The sequence below is a fragment of the Lates calcarifer genome, linkage group LG16_LG22 (assembly GCF_001640805.2).
Source record: "Lates calcarifer isolate ASB-BC8 linkage group LG16_LG22, TLL_Latcal_v3, whole genome shotgun sequence".
Lineage (NCBI taxonomy): Eukaryota > Metazoa > Chordata > Actinopteri > Centropomidae > Lates > Lates calcarifer.
In genome coordinates, this window is record NC_066848.1 from 7,836,665 (window position 1) to 7,855,369 (window position 18,705).

The following is an 18,705-nucleotide window of genomic DNA, read 5'->3' on the forward strand; positions in this document are numbered from 1 at the left end:
TTCCTTTCTGTAGTCTATGTTTTCCAAATGCAACAGCACCTTTTATTTTTTTCTGCAACTCAGACTCACTGACTCCTGTATTATTTTAAAATTCTCTTTTCCTCTCTTACAGTCTTGTTGGTCTGTCTGTCTTCCCTCACAACCTTCTTTCCCATTCTCTTTCTTCTTTCCCAGTAGATTTCTAGCCATCCAGCACCTTCTTGCCGGTACTGTGAAATTCAAAGTTCACTCACTCTGCATTTGATTCGTGGTATAAATAATACATTGTTTATTTTGAACCCTGCATACAAGACTTTTTTGTACTTTTGTGTTTGCTTGCAGACATGAAAATTGGAAATTTCCATCATTCTTATCCCTATATCTCTCAACAGCTGCGGTGCCATTTACTGTAGCTGCACTTGTTTGTCTGCTGTGCTGGCCCACCCATATTGCTGTTCCACATGTATTGTATGTTGCCATGGGGCATAACAGCAACTAATACAACAACTGTAGTTTATAAGACATACTGTCAGTGCACAAACTGCGCATAAATGAATGACATAAAGGACCTCATTCAGACCTGCTGAATAGTTTAATTGATAGTGGGCAGCTTTTTTTGTAAACCTTTACAATAGTAGCTAGATCATGAAGGAAAGACAATGTATTCCTTATCAAAACAGGTGGTGCATGACGGCATGTGTTTGTTCATGTGTGTGGGTGCACATAGTACATGTTGGGAGGCCATTATGTGTATGATTACGCCCACAGAAGGAGGAGTATAACCTGACTGTGCCACTGATTATGTCTGAATACAACTGTCTGATAACATGTAGTAATACGTTGCTGATCGTGAACATTCGCCTGTGTTGGTTATGTGGGTTTTTGAGTCTGTGGTCATCCTGACTGGCTCTCAGGAAGGCATTGGAGGTTTCTATGCACTCATCCTCATGTCAATACTCCCACTGTCTTACTTCCTGTTTATGAGGAAAGGTGAGTGTCACTTTCTCAAAGTAAGATTCAAGTAATTTTTGATGCCATACTGCATTTCTGATTTGTCATTGGACTAAATGTCAATATGTTTAATGCATATGCCAGTTTTAGTACAAGTCAATAACATCAATATAGCAGACTTATCAGAGAAGACAAGTGAGTGATAAGACTATTGGAGTGTATATCTAAGTGGAAAATAAGTTACAGGAGACAAAGCAAAGCGATTAGTGTGCATTAGTGCATTAACATGCAATATTGGGGTGAAATTAGATATCCTCTTGTGATATATATGAGTGTGTATGAACATTTGTGTCGGGAAGTGTCCATCAGTCTTGTAGAAGAAGGGTCAAAAGAAGAGACAGACCAAGAAAAGCTGTACCTGTTAGTGCCAATTAAGAGAAAATATGAATGAGTGTGAATGAGTGCAGAATGGATGTATTTTCTTATTTGGTGCTACAGTGTCGGATCTTTGCCCTTTGTGCCCACTAGATGTCCCAGTCTAGCTGACCCAGGATTTAAAATCTGCTCTCCTCTAGTTTTCCAGTCAAATCATCTGTTCTGTCATGTTCGGTTGTATCTATATTGATCATCTGTGTGCCTCACACTGTGACATGGAAACTAAAGACAACATGTTTGGCCAGACATCTACCTTGTTATTGATTTCAAACGTATTCTGCGTGCTCATCCGAGCCCTTGCATGATGCCGTACTGTCAGGTGAAAATACTACATGTGACATCTGGAGAGTGAGTGTGATCTCAGTAATCATAACATTTTTCCTGAGCTGTTCTCTATTCTTAGAAGGCATTTGCCATGTGTGCCTGTGACTTTGTGTGTCTATTTGTGAGATCCTCTCCCGTAAGCTTGGTTGGTCTTATTGAAGCAGACATCAATAGTCATGTTCTCCAATTAGCACATTCTGTAGATTAGAGAATGTAACATGTGAGGATCGATAGTGCAAGACACGGCCATATAGCGGCTTAACTATCATGTAGTTTCGACCTTCAGCACAGTGGAAGATTTATTTCTATGTGCTACAAGAAAAGAGAGCTTGCAGGCCTGAAATCTGCCATAAATCCTACTCCACTGCTTCAAGTCATAATCTGATAGAGCTCAAATGCCAGATCACTGATTCATGGTATTCCCCTGAGGCCTCAAGTTTGACATGTACAAACAGTACATACTGTAAATACTGAGATGCGCGTCAATACAGCAATTCACATCAGTCATCAATCTTAGAACCCATGAATCCATCAGCACAAATGTGAGCATCACACTCCACGTTTTAGCACCTATCAATTGTCTAGCTTCCCTTCAGTGCTCACGTCCCATAAGCATCTGTTACAGTATATTTAGCAGCAGAAGAAATTTGGAAAAATCAATAGGAGCCTGAGGGGAAAGGGAAAGGAAGTGAGGTAATTTGTGTTTTGTTTTTAGAGTTTAGTGATTGTCTCATATTATGGGTCATATGAGAGACTAAAGACTGCATTAGCTTGTGTGTAGAAAGACTGTTTTTTTTTTTTTTTTTTTTTAAACTTTAGGAGACTTCATTAGCCTGAGATGTCACAGCAGGGCGCACAGGCATCAGAATGAAAAGAGCATCCTCGGGCACTGTATATTTAAGGGACTGTGTGACAATAATGCAACTCTGAACTTGCATTATATTATAGGTTTATAGGTTTGCTTCAAATAACACAATTATTCTCACTATAAATCCATTTTATGTTATAATGCTGAAAATAGTTAAACTTTTAAGAGGCTAAAAACCTTGTTGGGATTGGTTGAGACATGGACAAAAAGACAGCAGAAAAAGTACAACTCAAACTGTCACACATCAAACACATGCAAAAAACACAAGCAATTTCCACTTAAAAGCACATAAAGGTGTAAGAGTAAGACCATCCATATAAATTAGAAGCAGAAAATTGACCAAGTGAGCTATTGTTTTATATTTGTGTACGTCAGAGCCATATCTTGCTATGCACGCTCTGAAATCTGAAATATGCCATTGTCTTGAAACTATTTCTAGACTAGAAAATTATCTGGCTCTGTACAAGTTGAATTGATAACTGTCTGCTCATTAGTTGCACCGAAAGAGAATTTTTCAGAACGATGTCTGCTCTCAATTACTGGTGGAGAACTCTGAGTCAGATAGTGAACAGATCTGTTGCACAGAGTTTCTGAAGTTGAGCGAATTTTCAGATTCAGATAATTGTCCTTCCTTGTAAAATTAAAGTACATAGAGTTAGTCTCACCAGCCTTAGCTCTGAAAGTGTAACTGTGCTTCCTGTTTGCATAAATTTGATGAAAAATAGAGGAGAAAGTAAAGGAGGAGAATAGTGAAGGAGTGTAGGACACATCTGCAGGTCCAATTTTCTATCGTGACAGCCAGAATGAGGTGAAAAATCCTCCAGGAGGGGAGAGATGCTGAAGGGTAATAAAGAATAGATGCCTCTTCCCTCTGTGCTTTGCAGATCGCTACACAGAGGGATCTGACCTTAGTCACTCTGGCTCTTGAGTTTGTCCTTCCTCTGTTCCTTCATGTTCTGTTTCTGTCTGTCTTCTCTTACTTCTCATTACTCTCCCCTGCCACCATGTCTCATGCAACAACCTGCCTCGCTTCTTCTTTCCTTCCACTTCTCCCTTTCTCCCCTCAAATGACAACTCTTCAATAAATAAGTGGGCAGAGAAATCATTTTTAACCAACAAGTCAGGCTCAGATTTCTCTTTCTCTCTTCTCTCTCTGTCTCTTTGGAGAGCGTGTGGTTCAATATTTCTCTGTTTACGTTTACTGTGTCTGCAATCGGAGCTTAGCTTCAATACAACCAGTATGCATTACTTCCATAGATTGAAGAGAAAAACTGGTGTGGCATAGTTTGTTTGCCTTAACGCCATATATTAGAAAAGTGACATCACATAAGATTAGGTTTCCTATGTCTCAATTGTGTTGGGTGTTTGGGCGAACTCATGTTTTCGTGTTTGTGTGTAAGTAAACAGCAGACTGTCCCGCACAGAGCTTGGTGATGCTGTTTATGTGACAGGTTTCCCTGTAATGAGGCAAGCTGCTGTATAGCCCAGTTAAAAATGTAGGAACAAGAATGTCAACAAAGAGAAACAACAGCAGAAATGGATGCAGACACAGCACATTTGTCAGACCCCTGCTGTCTTGCCTCTCTCAACCTTTCCTCTCTCCAAAGAAAGAGGCAGAAAGGGATACACGGTGGGAAAATAAGACAAAGAGTGAACATACCTTTTTCCAATTCTGTTATTTTTGTAGCATAAGGTGAAGTGATACCCTCACTGGGAGTCATGCCGGGAGGGGCAGAACATCGGCCAGTGGTAAAGAGTAGCAGTCTGCACTGATTCTTGTTGAAACTAACTATCTCAACCTCACCTGGGACTGACAGATGGTATTATTAGCAATTATTTTTTGTATAAGAAAGTGAGAAATAGATGAAACCTGATATAAACCAAGAATGAATTTCAGCTTAAAACCTCCAGTTCACCAACTTAAAATTGGGGAAAAAACTGTAAGGAGGAAATATTTGCAAAAACAGAAAAAGTAACTAATCAGAAAGTATTCTTAAATGTCTGTAATTGGCTAGCATTGTCTCTCTCTAATACATTGCGTTCTTTTAAAACTAGCTAATTAACTAAAAGTTAACTAAACTAACTAACTTCAGTTAGAGACTGTACAAAAATGAATTACTATAGGGCAGTTACATTTTTTAGGAGAGCTGGGGAGGAGCTTTTATTTATTTATTATCCTTATCCTTATCCAATTTCTGTCTTATTTCCTTACCTTGTATGAAAATATAAAATAGTTACCTCAAAAAGACAACTTGTGGGCGCTATGGGTCATAAAGGGCCTTTTACCATCTGGAGAAGACAAAGATATGGTCCCTGTATCCTGCTCCATTTTTTCCCCATCAAAATAGATTTAGTTTCTAATAGGACCAATATGTCAATATGTGAAACCCAGTACAGGAGGATCTTATCAGTGATAAGTGAAACTTTCCAGTAGAAGTTTGTCCATTCTTTCACTGGCCAACTGGACTTTAACGATTCATCTTCTCATAATAGAAAGGAGAACTACAGCAAAGTACATGTTTCATATAAAGTAAATCAATAATAGGGAATAAATTCAGCATAGAAATAAGTTCTACACTGTTACATTATGGGTCCCTCTTTTTAAGTGAAGAGAGGGTCCACACAATATATTAATAACACTAAAGTGTGTGTGTGTGTGTGTGTGTGTGTGTGTGTGTGTGTCTGTCTTTATTTACTAAAGATAATGTTTCGTCCCTTTCACCACCCCAGTAATTTTTATTCAGTCCCGTATTTAAGATGTTCTTCAATCAGGATCTGATCTCAACTATTTGAGAAAAGGGAAGTATGACTAAGTAATCTGCTATTTTGCTTGCTGTTAGCTTTAAACTATTTTCCTTCATTAGGCCATTGCTGTGTGCAAAATCATTCACCACTCACAGTCACAATTACTTTCTGTGTCAGATGGCAAATTAAGATGATTTTTTGTGTGTGTTTTTATAATCCATGGTGATGACTTGTTGTTAACAACTAACAATTGCACACTAACATTGTATTGTGGGATTCTCAGTAGACATGTAATTTACACTACAAAAAGGCAAGTGTGCTATATGGTAAACAGTGAGTCATTTTAGATACAACTCAAAAGTTTTCTTTCAACAAAAAGACAACTACCAATTTCTTCAACATCAATAAATTGAAGAGTGGTTGGTTCACTGTAGTAAAAGTCAGGCTGCCATGACGTTGACTAAACGCAACTAACTGTTACACAAAACTGCATTCGAATGAGTTACTTTTTTACTTGGCTTTTGGTTTAGCTGATATGATGTATAGGTTATATCCTAAGATTACTGCATTTAGCTCTTATTTTTGTTCTAATCTCTGATGTTGGTCTCCCAAATTTTACGTTTTCTGTTTGAAGCCAAAAATCCATCAAGCTCTGATAGCAACACATTTAAAAAGTTAATGAGACATTGCTTCGACCGGCAGGCATACAGGCTGCAAAACAGACACAGTAATCTCCATACAGTGAAAACACACATCTGAGATGGGACTTGAATTCAAATGAACATAAATATATTTTCTTTCCATTAGTTAAATCTGGCTTTAAACACTCTCTTCCAGTTACCAAGGAAACCACATTAGGCAAATCAATGAAGTTAATGTCACTGGAGAGGGAGGGCATACCTCAACTCTCTCAACCCCCCCCAAACAATCTCTGTCTCACTATGTCTATATGTGTGTGTGTGTGTGTGTGTGTGTGTGTGTGTGTATGCCTCTGGCCCAGTCTCTCTCTGTCTCTCTCTCTCTCTCTCTCTCTCTCTCTCTCTCTCTCTCTCTGTTAGTCTTTCTCCCTCTCGCTCATTTTCTATGCCATCTCCCACTCATCCTCTCCCCCTCTCTTTATCTGCTGCCTCTCCCTCACTCACTCTCCCTTTCCCCCTCACAACACTTGCTTCCTGACAACCACTGCCAAAGGACTAGCAGGCGCAGCACATCCCCAGATTCCATCTCTCAACGGGGGCCTGGAAGAAGAAAGGGAGAAGAGAGGGAAGGAAAAAACCCTTAAAACTTTAGCACAGGTGTTGTGACAATCTGGAGCTCTGTGTTGCACCCTGTAGCTCCAGCAGTATGGCCTCTGCCAGGGAATAAGAGGGGTTGACTGAGGCCAGGTTTTGGGTGACTGAAAAGAAACGCGAATCAAGCCATCGACCGCTTTGTTTGATTTCCATTATAGTTGACAGAAATTTTTTTTATCAAAAGTCTCAAGTTAGAATTCTAGATTGGATCCAAGTGGATAAAAGTGAGGAAGTAGGCGGAAGACAACTCAGCTAAAGTTGGACAAACTACTCAGCTAGGGTACAGGTGGACAGGTCTTGTGTTGCTGGCCCGACCCGGCCCGGCTCGGTGGCGCAGTGCCGGGCAATGACAGACAGTGGTCTCCCAAGATGTTGAGTCTGGATGGCTTGGAGATGATTGCTGTACTGGTGGTCATGGGTCTCTTCATCAAAGTCCTGGAGCAGTTTGGGATGTTTGAGCCAGTCGGCGGGGAAGGTAATGGATCTTCTCTGAGATTTGTTGGTTTAATAATGGGACAGTTATGGTACAGTAAAAAAAAAAAAAAAAAAAAAAAAAAACAGATTTTAAAAGTGGTGCGGGTGTACGAGTGTGTGTGTGTGTGTGTGTGTGTGTGTGCATGGGCTTATATTTTTATCTGCAGTGCCCATTCCCTCTGGTCCTGAGTGGGCTGCAGTCCTGCCTGAGGGTTTGGGTTACTAGTGAAACTGTGGGCCATGCACCACATTCTCTCTCCCTCTCCCTCTCCCTCTCTCCTCTCTCTCTCTCTCTCTCTCTCTCTCTTCTCTCTCTTTCTCTCTTTCTCCCTCTCACTGAAGCGCACACACACATACACACCCACACGGAGTAACTTTAGCTGTGTGTGAGGCCTCCCTCTGCCCCTGGGGTGTGTGCTTTTACCCTTTAATCGATAACACTATGGGCAGAGTGGGTCTGAGTGCTGTGTAGAGGCACTTGTCTCGCTGAGGGAATGTCAGCCTTACTCTCAATACTCTCATTAGCCTTTAGCCTTTGTATGGAGCTATATCAAGAGAAGAAATATGGCTCATTTTCTGCAGATCATAGGTCAGCATGTTTTTGGTGGGTTGGCGTGATGTAATATGACAAACAAAATTCAGTTCAAAAGTGTATCACTTTATGAATTTTGTCATGTTAGTACAATGTAAAAGACCAAACTTTATAGAAGCCCTCATTGATTTGTGGTGGATCAGCAGTTGACCACATACTCAATTAGAGGGTCAATCCATGGATGTAATGTTTAATTAAGTTAAACAGAATGAAAGATTTTCTTAATGACAGATTTACAGAACTTCAAACAGTGCTTGGTTGTAAATGAAGGGTTGATTGAAAAGGTTCTTGTCCTGCTCTGGCTCTCCTCCAGGAGATGTCACCACACACCAAGGCCTTGTTTAGCCTGTCTTATATGGATGACCCATGTTTTGTCCCCTCTAAGTCCAAAGATGGGATTCTCATCTCCATTCTCTGTTTCTTTTTCTCTTTGCTCATTGCCCAGAGTGCCCTGCGCACTTGGGCATCTGTTAACAGTGGCACTCTGACAGGGTCTTAAGTTTTCTTCTCATGACAAGAATCTGTAGTGATGCTCTTTTGCTCTGATTTTAAATGACTGTGTAAAGGACGGACATGCAGTTTGCTCAGTTTAACATAAAAAATACTGCATAGATTAATAATTTTCTGTTGTAGATCCCTCCAGAATGCCACTCTATAAGAGACAATATCCATCCCTGATGCACCCGTTGGACTGCACCCAGTTGTGAAGGTGTGCCAACAGCTCAGTCATCTCAGAAAAAGTTCCCCTTGGAAACCTGTGGTCTGTGATACAGTGCTCCACATACACATGTATGAACATGCAGCCCTTACACATTGGGTTCTCATTTATACTCCCACTATACTCTGAGCATCAGTCTTTGGCATATTTTGACCATACTTTATGGAAACTGACAAACTTAATAAGTGAATGTGTGTGCCAACTCCCCTGTGAGTACTTAAGCTAATGAATTTTCTCTTTAATGGAGGAACTTAGTCGGCAGAATGACTGTATTACTCAGCCTATCTGCAGAATCATGTGCTCACTGGAGAACCAATGCATACTCCATATAAGGGCAGCTGATATACACTGGATATACACATTACTCCTTTAGCATTTACATGTAAAAAGCAACGTATATCCTATGAGGGTGAAACCATTATGTAATTGGTCAACTGATCAGTTTCCACCATATGTTCCTGAGTAAAACTGAAACATCTTCATTCATACTCATTAAGTAAGGTCTTTTCCCCTCCATATCCCTCCCTTGCTACGTCAGCTTCGCTCTTCTAACAGACATTGGTGTTTTCATTCTGCTTGACCTCTCTGCTATAACAGTGGAGTCTTGTGACAGCTGATTGTGTGGCAGCGTGCCTTTGATTTACTTCTCTCCCAGAATATCGATCTGCTGACATGAGTTGACTTCAAAGCAAGGTAGTAGTTAGTTACTGGTTATATGGACACTCACAGAACCCCTTTGTCTTACTGGCATGATAAAAATAACACAGAAATGAGGAAGTTGGCACAGGTAGTTTGCTGACCTTCTACCAATGGAAGGCCAGTTTTGAAAGAGAAAAAAAATAAACAGATAAAATATTAATTGTGGTTGAAAGGCCTTTTCTCCTCCCTTCTGCCAGACTCTTCTTGCCAGACTCATACTGAGTCATTTTCTGGTGAGACGGAGTGAGACAAGTAAAATAAAGAGACTGTGAGACTCCCATTACTTTAATGAGCTGTGTTGCTGACCTTACACTGATTAAACACACATGCGCACACACACACACACACACACACACACACACACAGCATGCACATATTTTTGTGTTCCCGAGAGAAAGTTAAAGAGGGGGAAAAAGACAGAACTGGCCATGTGTGATGGAGGATGCATACAGTTTGTGTGAGGTATGCTCTGGTCTGGAGGTTTACAAGGCTCTTGATAGATTTAAAGCTAATGGCTAATGGCTGGAGTGTGTTCTTTAGAAGTTTATGAGGTGGAAATTGAAGAGCTGTACGATGGGATGTTCTGGCCGGAGCTGGATGGCTGCGTGCCTGAGAAAAGAGTTTCTAACAACACAGCGGTTTCCTCCACCTTCCTCTTGTTCTAAAAACGTTTCCTGGGTAGAATTTGTTGGCTTTAACTTACGCAGGATACAAAAGAAATCTCTGTCTGAGAGTTTGCCAGTGACAGATACATCACTTTATTTTCTCCCACCTGCTCCTGACACAAAGATTTTCTTCTTGCTGTCTTTCAGTGGATGTATGTGACTAATTAGGAGCTATTTAGAAACTTAGCGCTAGCTGTATGTGCTGCAGTGAGCTTTGTATTCCTGGTCACTCACTTTGTGCATGGAAGGTGTGGCACCTTGCCATATGCACTACTGTCTCTTTCAGGCTTTGATACCAGAATAAATTGAACTGACACTCAGCTTGATGAGGTCCTGGATGTCAGGGATATGTTCCAGAACTGCTTCATCACTTCTAAGAGGCCTTTGATACTGGAATGTCTCTCCTTGCCTTCACATCAACTCATACCTGATTCAGCAGCAGGATGTGAGCCATGTGTCAAACCAGCCTGCAGAGTCTAATCCTTTACTTTCCTCAGTGATGTTTCATTTTGCTTCCTCTGTTTGATCCATGTCAGTTCTCTAGATATTAGAAGTGAGTCTGTGATTTTCATCATTGAGGTGTGGCACACAGTTGAGAATGAATGTTAAATTCATTTGTTGCTGTCAAAGACCCCAAAAGGAATCCAGGGATCTTGCAAGAAGACATTGATTAAACAGAAAATTGAGGCTATGGATTCTGTAATTGTGTCATTTTACCTTTTATGTGTTAGAATGTGTTTTTTCTCTAACTTCATCTCTTCTGTGCCTCCTGTAAGGTATGTAGAGCACAGAGTTTCCCATATTCAGAAATTATTGATGGAAATGTCAGTCAGTTCAGTTCAGATCTTTATTCAGTTCAGATCTTTATCAGTCAATAGTCTCTCAAAATCTACCATAAATTGACACAAATGTTTGTACAAGCATCCATGTCACTCAGATGATGGATTTCAATAACTTTGGTGATCCTGTGCCTTTGACAGAGCAAGCTAATGCACTAGATGGTGAACATGGTAAACATACATGATCAATAGAATGTTAGTATCACCATTGTGAGTGTGTTAGCATGCTCAAAGCAGCATTGTGCCCAAGTACATCCTCACAGAACCACTAGCTGTAGATTCTTAGTCTTGTCTGAAAGATATACAAATGTCTTTCAAAAGTTGGCTTGTAAATGTAGAAACTGTGGATTATTCAAAAGTCCTCTAGAATTCATTAATGAGCAATTGCATGGCCTGGACAAAACTGATGCCCATAATCGAAAAGTAGAGTGTCTTTGGTGAGCAATTTAGTTTTTTGTCCATAATGGAACAACATCCTTTTGCTATATACAATATGGCTCAGCAAATCATTTTTCATGCTTAAGATGATATTTGGCTATGATCAGCACACTGTGTGTTGTGAGAGTAAGAGAGGGAAAGAGACAGTATGACGGAGAGGGATAAGTGCAGGTAAATTGCTTAGCGGGCAGCAGAGGACCCATTTGGGTCCAAACACACACACATACACACTCTTTCACAGAGGCACCTCCATCTACCCTCATTGTAATTGCCCTTCAATAGATAGGCAAGCTAATGGAGAAAGCTGTGTGTATGTGTTTGTGTGTGTGTGTGTGTGTGTGTATAGTCCATTTAGAGCGAGCTGCATCACTTCACACACTCTTTAGTGGTTTAAGGACATTACAGCTGTCAAATCTGATAATATTCTGTGTCAGTCACCTATGCTATTGCCTTGACCTCAAATCAAATACAAAATGTCACCTGGAGCTTTTGATTTTTAACTGTTAAACGTTCTCAGTTACCAGCCAAGAAGTCTGCTCTGTTGGGGAAAGTTGAAACAAGGGCAGGCACATAGATACTATAGGTACTATCAGCAGTGTGGACAACAAGTATCCTGGTTGTGGCAAACTTTATAAACAGTAATGAAACTGCAGTGAGAGTGGAGGAGACTGTCCTTGTTGTCCTTGTCTCAGGCTCTTTCTGTCTCTGCCCCTGTGATGGCTAGCCAGCGAGAAGCTGAGAGCCTGGGACACAGGAGGATCAGACGGGGGATATTTAATACACAACTCTTTCTATCCTCCGCCATCCCTCTCTCACTATTTCGCTCTTTCTCTATTTGTCTCTCTCCCCCCTCCTCTGTTGCTGTCTGTCTTCTTTTTTCCTCTAGCTCCCCTTCCCTCAATTTGATTATAGCAGTTGTGTGTGTGTATGTGTGTATATGTGTGGATGAGAGACTGTATTTGTATGGCAGGTGCTCTATGGATAAAAGAACAGAAGTTGTTGACGTTCCGCTGCTCTTCCTCTGACACACGTCTGCAGAAAGATGATAACATTGAGAATAAGCTAATGAATTCTCTGTCAGACACACACATACACACACACACACACACACACACACACACATGCAGATGTGTCCTTGAAAATATCCCTTTCTAACTTTTAGAGTTTAAAAGATTTGCATTAACATAGCTTAGCCTTGTGTCTGAAGACCTTTTCCCATATGCAGCTTAACCCATAAATGTTCTGGCATTTGGTTTTCTGTGTGAGATGCTCCAGTATGTTGCAGGCACAAGACCAAGTAATATATATATTAAGCCTCAGTTTTAGTGGGATTAAAGCGACATTCCCCAGCAAAGCACAAAGGGGTTAAAACATTCTTAGGTATGATCGTTTTAAAGCCAATTACAGGTGACCTAAAGAGATCACGTGATGTTGAGACCTCAGTCATTTATTGAATAGCAGATGACAGCATATACATACATACACATACACTGGTAATTCAATCCCAGAAGAACTGTGTAACTATATGAAATGATTTCTTGCATTAAGAAGGCTATTCCAATTATACAGTAACACATATGCAAGAGAATGGCATCTATTTTATGTCTGTCAGAATTTTTATTAGCTATTTATTTATTTATTAGGGATTACCAGCAATGCATTGCATTTACATATTGATCTTACACATTCTATATTAATGTATACCAGATAAACTCATACAGTTATACTGCCACAGCCGTCTATAGCAAAATACAAGTGGATCACAGACATAATAACCAACCAATTTAACCAACAAACATTCAAATAAAACAAAAAGAGTAAAAAATAAAGTAAAGGACAGTAAATATGGCTGAGTATAGTAATTCTACAGGAATATATAACTAACGCTTGAGAGGAAATGTTACCAGAGAAAGTCCGAGCTTGTCAAATTAAAAAATAGACACATTTTTTCCAAGTCTGTCTTAAAACAATACTCAGGGTGCTCATATGAACATTGAAGCAGTCCTCCTGTTCATAATGGCCATTAAGAGATTTCTTCATAATGCACACCCTTCATAATACAATGTCAGTGTGCAAAGTTTATCTGAAGTTAATATGATGCTTCAAGTTTGATCAAGTGGGTATCTTCCAAAGCTGCAGCCTTTACAGCACAAGTTCACTTTTTGTGTTACTACCCCTCCACCAAGGAAAAACAGTACGTACTTGAGTATACAGTATGTATTGAGAGTTTTTAATCTTACTCCTGAAATTAGATGAGATGCTGAACTTGAAAACAGCTGCTAATGACTAAACCAATGAAGCTTCTCACAGTTTTCACTCACACTTCAGTTCCCAGCTGCTTAATTAATAAAGATGTTGAATGAAAATGTTAGTAAAGTACAATTTCATTTTTCTCTGAGATTGAAACTGTTGTCTGTTACCATAGCTTTCTCCCTCTCACTCTATCTCTTCTTCTCTTTTTTCTCATATTCTTGTCTCTCCCTCACACACATTCAGTATTAACAAGGGTACACAAGCCTTGAAGCAGGATTCACCAGGATAAAACATTTATGTTGGGCAGGCAGTGGCTATTATTCACTCTGTTTTACAACAACAAAGGAAGGCTACAGGCTGCTGGCCATTGATTTAACTGTCAATTTTACTTTTTACTAATTTACTTTTTTTTCTTTATTCATGGCTGGATCCCAATAAATGTTTGAGATATCTTTCCTGTAGGCTGTTGCCAGCTGGTTGAGTTTTTCCCTAAGTTCAATGAGTCTTTTGGTATAACATAGTAATGTGCTGTTTGGCTGGTGTGAGTTCACTCTGTAAAACAGTTGCTGTGACACTAATTTCCCTTAAGATTTGTTGTAGTGGTGTTTTTAGAAACAAATCTTCCAACAGCTGAAATCAAACCTTCGGAGAGCTGAGATTCAAACCCTGCTAGCTGCTACTAAGTTTCTCTCTGTATTATTATCGACCCATTCAGGATGTTTACCTGATTTGGCTCCTGGCAGGAAACAGCACAGAAGAGTGTTTATGATTTGATGGAAATAAGTTTAGGGGATTGTTGTGAGCGATGCAAACTTAATTTAGATTGACTGCTTTACACCACTCAAAAACACAGGATGCATTCTGAAAAGCGATGAATGCAGCTGAGTGCTAGAGATATGGGTCAGAGTATAACAGTTTTAATGCTGGTTGGTCTGCTCTACTTTTGAACTTAAACATTGTCATAATTGCAAACACGACTGTCCTTTTCAGTATTGTGTGAATGTGTTTGTGAGCATGTTGAAAACGGTTAATGGCTTGTGATCTTTCATTACCCTCCCACTGCTAGTCTGGTCTCTGGAGCTGAATTTAAATGAAGGACAATAACAAAGAAAATAGCTAGGGGTGAACAGCAGTGTTGTATGCGTGTTGCTTATCGGATATCTTACCTTGCACTGCCCTCTTCAGGTGTAACATTTAATTGCTGCAATATGTGGTTGAGAAGATCTGAGGTTTTCAGCCTTGTTTCAAGACTCAACAGTGTGCAAGTCTAGTCCAGTATTTGTTTCTGGGCCACCTCAGTTAATCTGCTTAGTATCTTCCTATTTTTTTGCTTTGTTCCATTATATGTCAGAAAATAGTGAGAATTACCCATTACAGTTTCTCAGAGCTCAGGCAGACAATATAAATATCTTGTTTAGTGCAACCACAACTTCAAAAACCAAATATGTTCAGATTTATTATCACAGAAGACTAAGAAAACCTGAAAATATTCACACTGGTGAGCCTGGAACCAGCGAATGTTAAGCATTTGTACCCACTAAAGAGAAGAATTTATCAAATCTGTTGCAGATTAATTTTCTATTATTCGTCCAATGATTACCTGGCTAGAAATCACTTCAATCTTTTTTTATTTAAAATAAAATGCCACAATCAATTTCTTTCTTAAACCTAAAGCTAAGTAGGCTCAGCTTTTTTCCACAACAAAAAATACTTAAGTTGGAATACTTCTCACATCTACCCCCGTCATGTATACATGTTTTTCTCAACAACATACTAAACCACTTATGCTCCTGAAAAACCAATATTTAAATAAAATTGTTCATCTTAAATTTCAGTATAAATGCTATTCATGTACACATAAATAATCCTTTACATCTTGTTTCCTCAAGAGAGAAAACCCTCTGATCCCTCCGTCTCACCTTACTGTGTGCACTTTCTAAAGAAAACCGTTCATTAGCAGCTCTCTGTAGTTTATACTGAACGGACATGGCCTCAGTAGAATGAATCTGTTTTTGTCCCACATCGCAGTATTAAAAATATCCTCAAAAGCTAATGATCTATGCAAATGGATCTCTTCTTTCACTTATCTAATTGGAAACACACTAGCCAATTTTGAGCACCATTTGTCAATGACCTCCTCTGTGTCTCCTTCGCTGCACGCATTCACACACACATACACACACACACACACACCCCTCTCTCTTAGACATTTTAATCAGTTTTGAGAGGAATAATTGCCCAGGTAGACGTCTAAATATGGAGGTATTTCAATTACTCGGCATGTCTGGCTTCAGGCAAAATATGCCTCACAGAGACTAATCAACTAAGACTGATTAACCTAACATTTCATTACAGTCTGAGAGTGTGTGTGTGTGTGTGTGTGTGAGGGTGTCAACAAATTAGCATTCAGGCAAGTGAGTGTCCATCATTATATTAACATCAGAACATCTCTTGGGACAGATTTACAGACGTCACTTTCTTATATACACTGTCCGTAAACAGTTTAGGCTAAAATAAGCTCCTGTGGTTCATCTGTGATTTGTCACAGTCACTGCCCTTACAAGACCTTCTGTGGTGATCAGTCGAGGTCAAGGGGGGGAGAGGTAACATCTGAGAAGAAACTTTTCTCGAAGCTGTTGGCTATGTTTGCCCCTGGCCTGCTAATTATATCACACACACTTTCCGTTTCCAAGCACATGCACATGGAGCAACACTTTCGCTCTGTTGGACACAGACTGCACAGAGCTTGTATCTGATTAGCGTTGCTGTGACAGCTGTCATGTGAAGAGCTTGATGTGTGTGCATGCTTGCACAGAGTTATAGATGTGTTTTTTGTTTACCTAACTTTTACATCCAGAGATGCTTCCCAGGTTAACAAATATGGTAAAAAGCAGGTCAAAACACATGTACTGTAGATGCTAAATTTGGATGAAAAGTGAACATATTTAGCCATGCTAACACCATGGTTCTGGGGATAGCATTTGTTGGCTACTGAATAGATTGCTTTGAGATATTGTGTAGATATTCATGGTCCTGAGAGAATGTATACTAATGACTTAAATGGACCTAGTTACTTTTCCACTAGCACCATCATGAGGTTGACAAATGCAGTGTCTCAACAATTATTGAATGGATTACCATGAAATTTCATCTTTCCTTTGGGATGAATTGTAAACACTTTGGTAGTCTCAATTTTTCATGTATATCCATTACTGGCTCATTATTTTATTTTTTCCAGTGCAGTTGTGAACATGTTCATTATACCTAATTACCATCAGCATGTTAGCATAGTAACTGTGAGCACATTATCATGCAGACAGTAGCATTTAACTCAAACCACTGCTGTGCCCAAGTGCAGTCTCACAGAGCCTCTAGTGTGGCTGTAGACTCTTGTATAGACATCCAGATTACGTAATTATTTCAGAAAAATGACTACAGCTTCTATTTCAGCCTGAAGCAGTTCCTAAATACTTGCTGACATATAGTCATTGAAATGCCACACCAACTAAGGTTATATGTAAAACAGACAAAAACTCACCCTTTTTTAGCCCACTGTGGTTTTACAGTAACCTACACGTCTAGACTTCTTTTGACCTAAAGTACTAAATCAGTACATACAGAGTTATAATCAGAGCAGCAGTGAGGACAACTAAAATTTATGTTACCATTATTAGAAGCAACTGCAACAACAGTAACAAGTTCAAAGGTCAGTGCCTTACATTATTCCTGGAATCACAGAGCCGTCATGTCTGAGCAAAGTTTTAGGAAAGAGGTAAAGTCAAAGGGGAGATTTTTTTTATTTATAATATATTGATCTGATATTTCTGTCTTGGTATATGGCAGATATCCTGGTGCTTTACGTAAGAGATAATGACAGATAGGTGCGATCAGCCTTAATCTCTCACACTTTCATCCGACTGCAGACTGTGTTTGAGAATTTACTGGCCTCAATATGTCACTGTATTTAGGAATTTATGTAGCCCATTTAATTAATCATGCCCGTAAATGGATACAAAATATAGGGTAATATAATGCTTTATGTGGATTAGAAATCATTGCAGATAACCAGCTGTGAAGTAATTCACTTTTAATAACCATTTTTCTCAATTACAGTCTCTTTGATTATCTCAATTTGCACGATCATAAAGACCCTTTTGTAACAATGTCTGATCCTTAAGTGCCATCAGAAGCTCTGATAGGTTTCCCTTACTGTATCTGGAGCAATCAACAGCCACATTTGACTCCCTCACAGTAAATGACAGTTGCGCACCTTGAGTGTCTAAGTGCCAATTTCTGACTTTAAACATGAACTGAGTCTGCAACTGCAAAAATCATTGCTGTGTCATTTTGTGTACCAAAGAGCATAAGTCTGTTTTTCATTGAGTGCAGGTTGTTTAGGCTCACGAGGCTGCTCTAAGATGTGTGCTCCCCGAGGCTCTGCAGCTAGACTGTAGCTCTAGGTCTCATTTTGACTCTGAGAATCATTAATCACACGACAGACACATCAAGCCCTCCGTAGACCTCTCTGTCTCCCCCAGCTTCCCTTTTACATTCCCCTCCATATCCTGCCTTCTTTCTGTCTGGTATTGAGCCGACCTACTCACAGGCACAGAAAGACAGACACATGCACATGTATCTATACAGTATACAATCTTAAAGACTAGTGCTAGGGACTAAATAGTCCCTCATCTCCTCCCTCTCAATTTCCTGTAGAGCATTCACTTCCAGTCTTGATAACAGGGCATGTTATGAATTTGGAGTGGGGGATGAAGGTCATGGAAGACACCAAAGGGTGTCATTTTCTGCTTTTGTTAAAGTTCAGCTGTTTCTTATTTAGGGATGCACTGAACTATTTCTTTAACAATACCAATTCCAGAGACTGTCCTCCTAGGAAGAAAGGCACCATGAGTTGTTAAAGGAAATGCCTCAAAACATGTATTTATGATGAAGTGACTTCTGTCTGTTGGGAAAAAAAAGTGACGTTTGTTATAGACCCACAACAAAGTCTGCAGAGAGAAGAGGCCTTTCGTACAGCAAGTCAACATTGCAACGTTCTTTTAGCCAAGACCATGAGCTTATCCAAACTATAACCTATAGCAGTTACTGTATTTGAGCCCAAAACAGGCGCTTTCCCTAACCATTTTGTTTTTGTTTTGTTAAATCTAACCAAACCTTAATCATAGTGGTGGCAGATCAGAAAGTGGTTTTGTTTTTGCAGCAGTGATTCGTAACTGTTGCTGAGAACAGACAAATGTCTGAATAATTCTTACAGTACAAAATACTTACATTAGTGAATGACTGAAACAGAAATAACAGAAACACTGATTTTCATAGTGACAGTCTCAACCAGTGTTGTCTGTCCACATCTGGCTTATAGCCGATCCATTTACAGTAATAAGGTTGGGATCAGGTTCAATACTGATCCAGCGTGTA

At 39.6% G+C, this 18,705-nt stretch overlaps 1 protein-coding gene across 4 annotated transcripts in view; it reads left to right on the forward strand.

Annotated features, from left to right (window-relative positions):
• LOC108888304 (Kv channel-interacting protein 2) overlaps nucleotides 1-18,705 on the forward strand; it is a 93,211-nt gene that overhangs the window by 63,915 nt on the left and 10,591 nt on the right. The window lies entirely within an intron of this gene.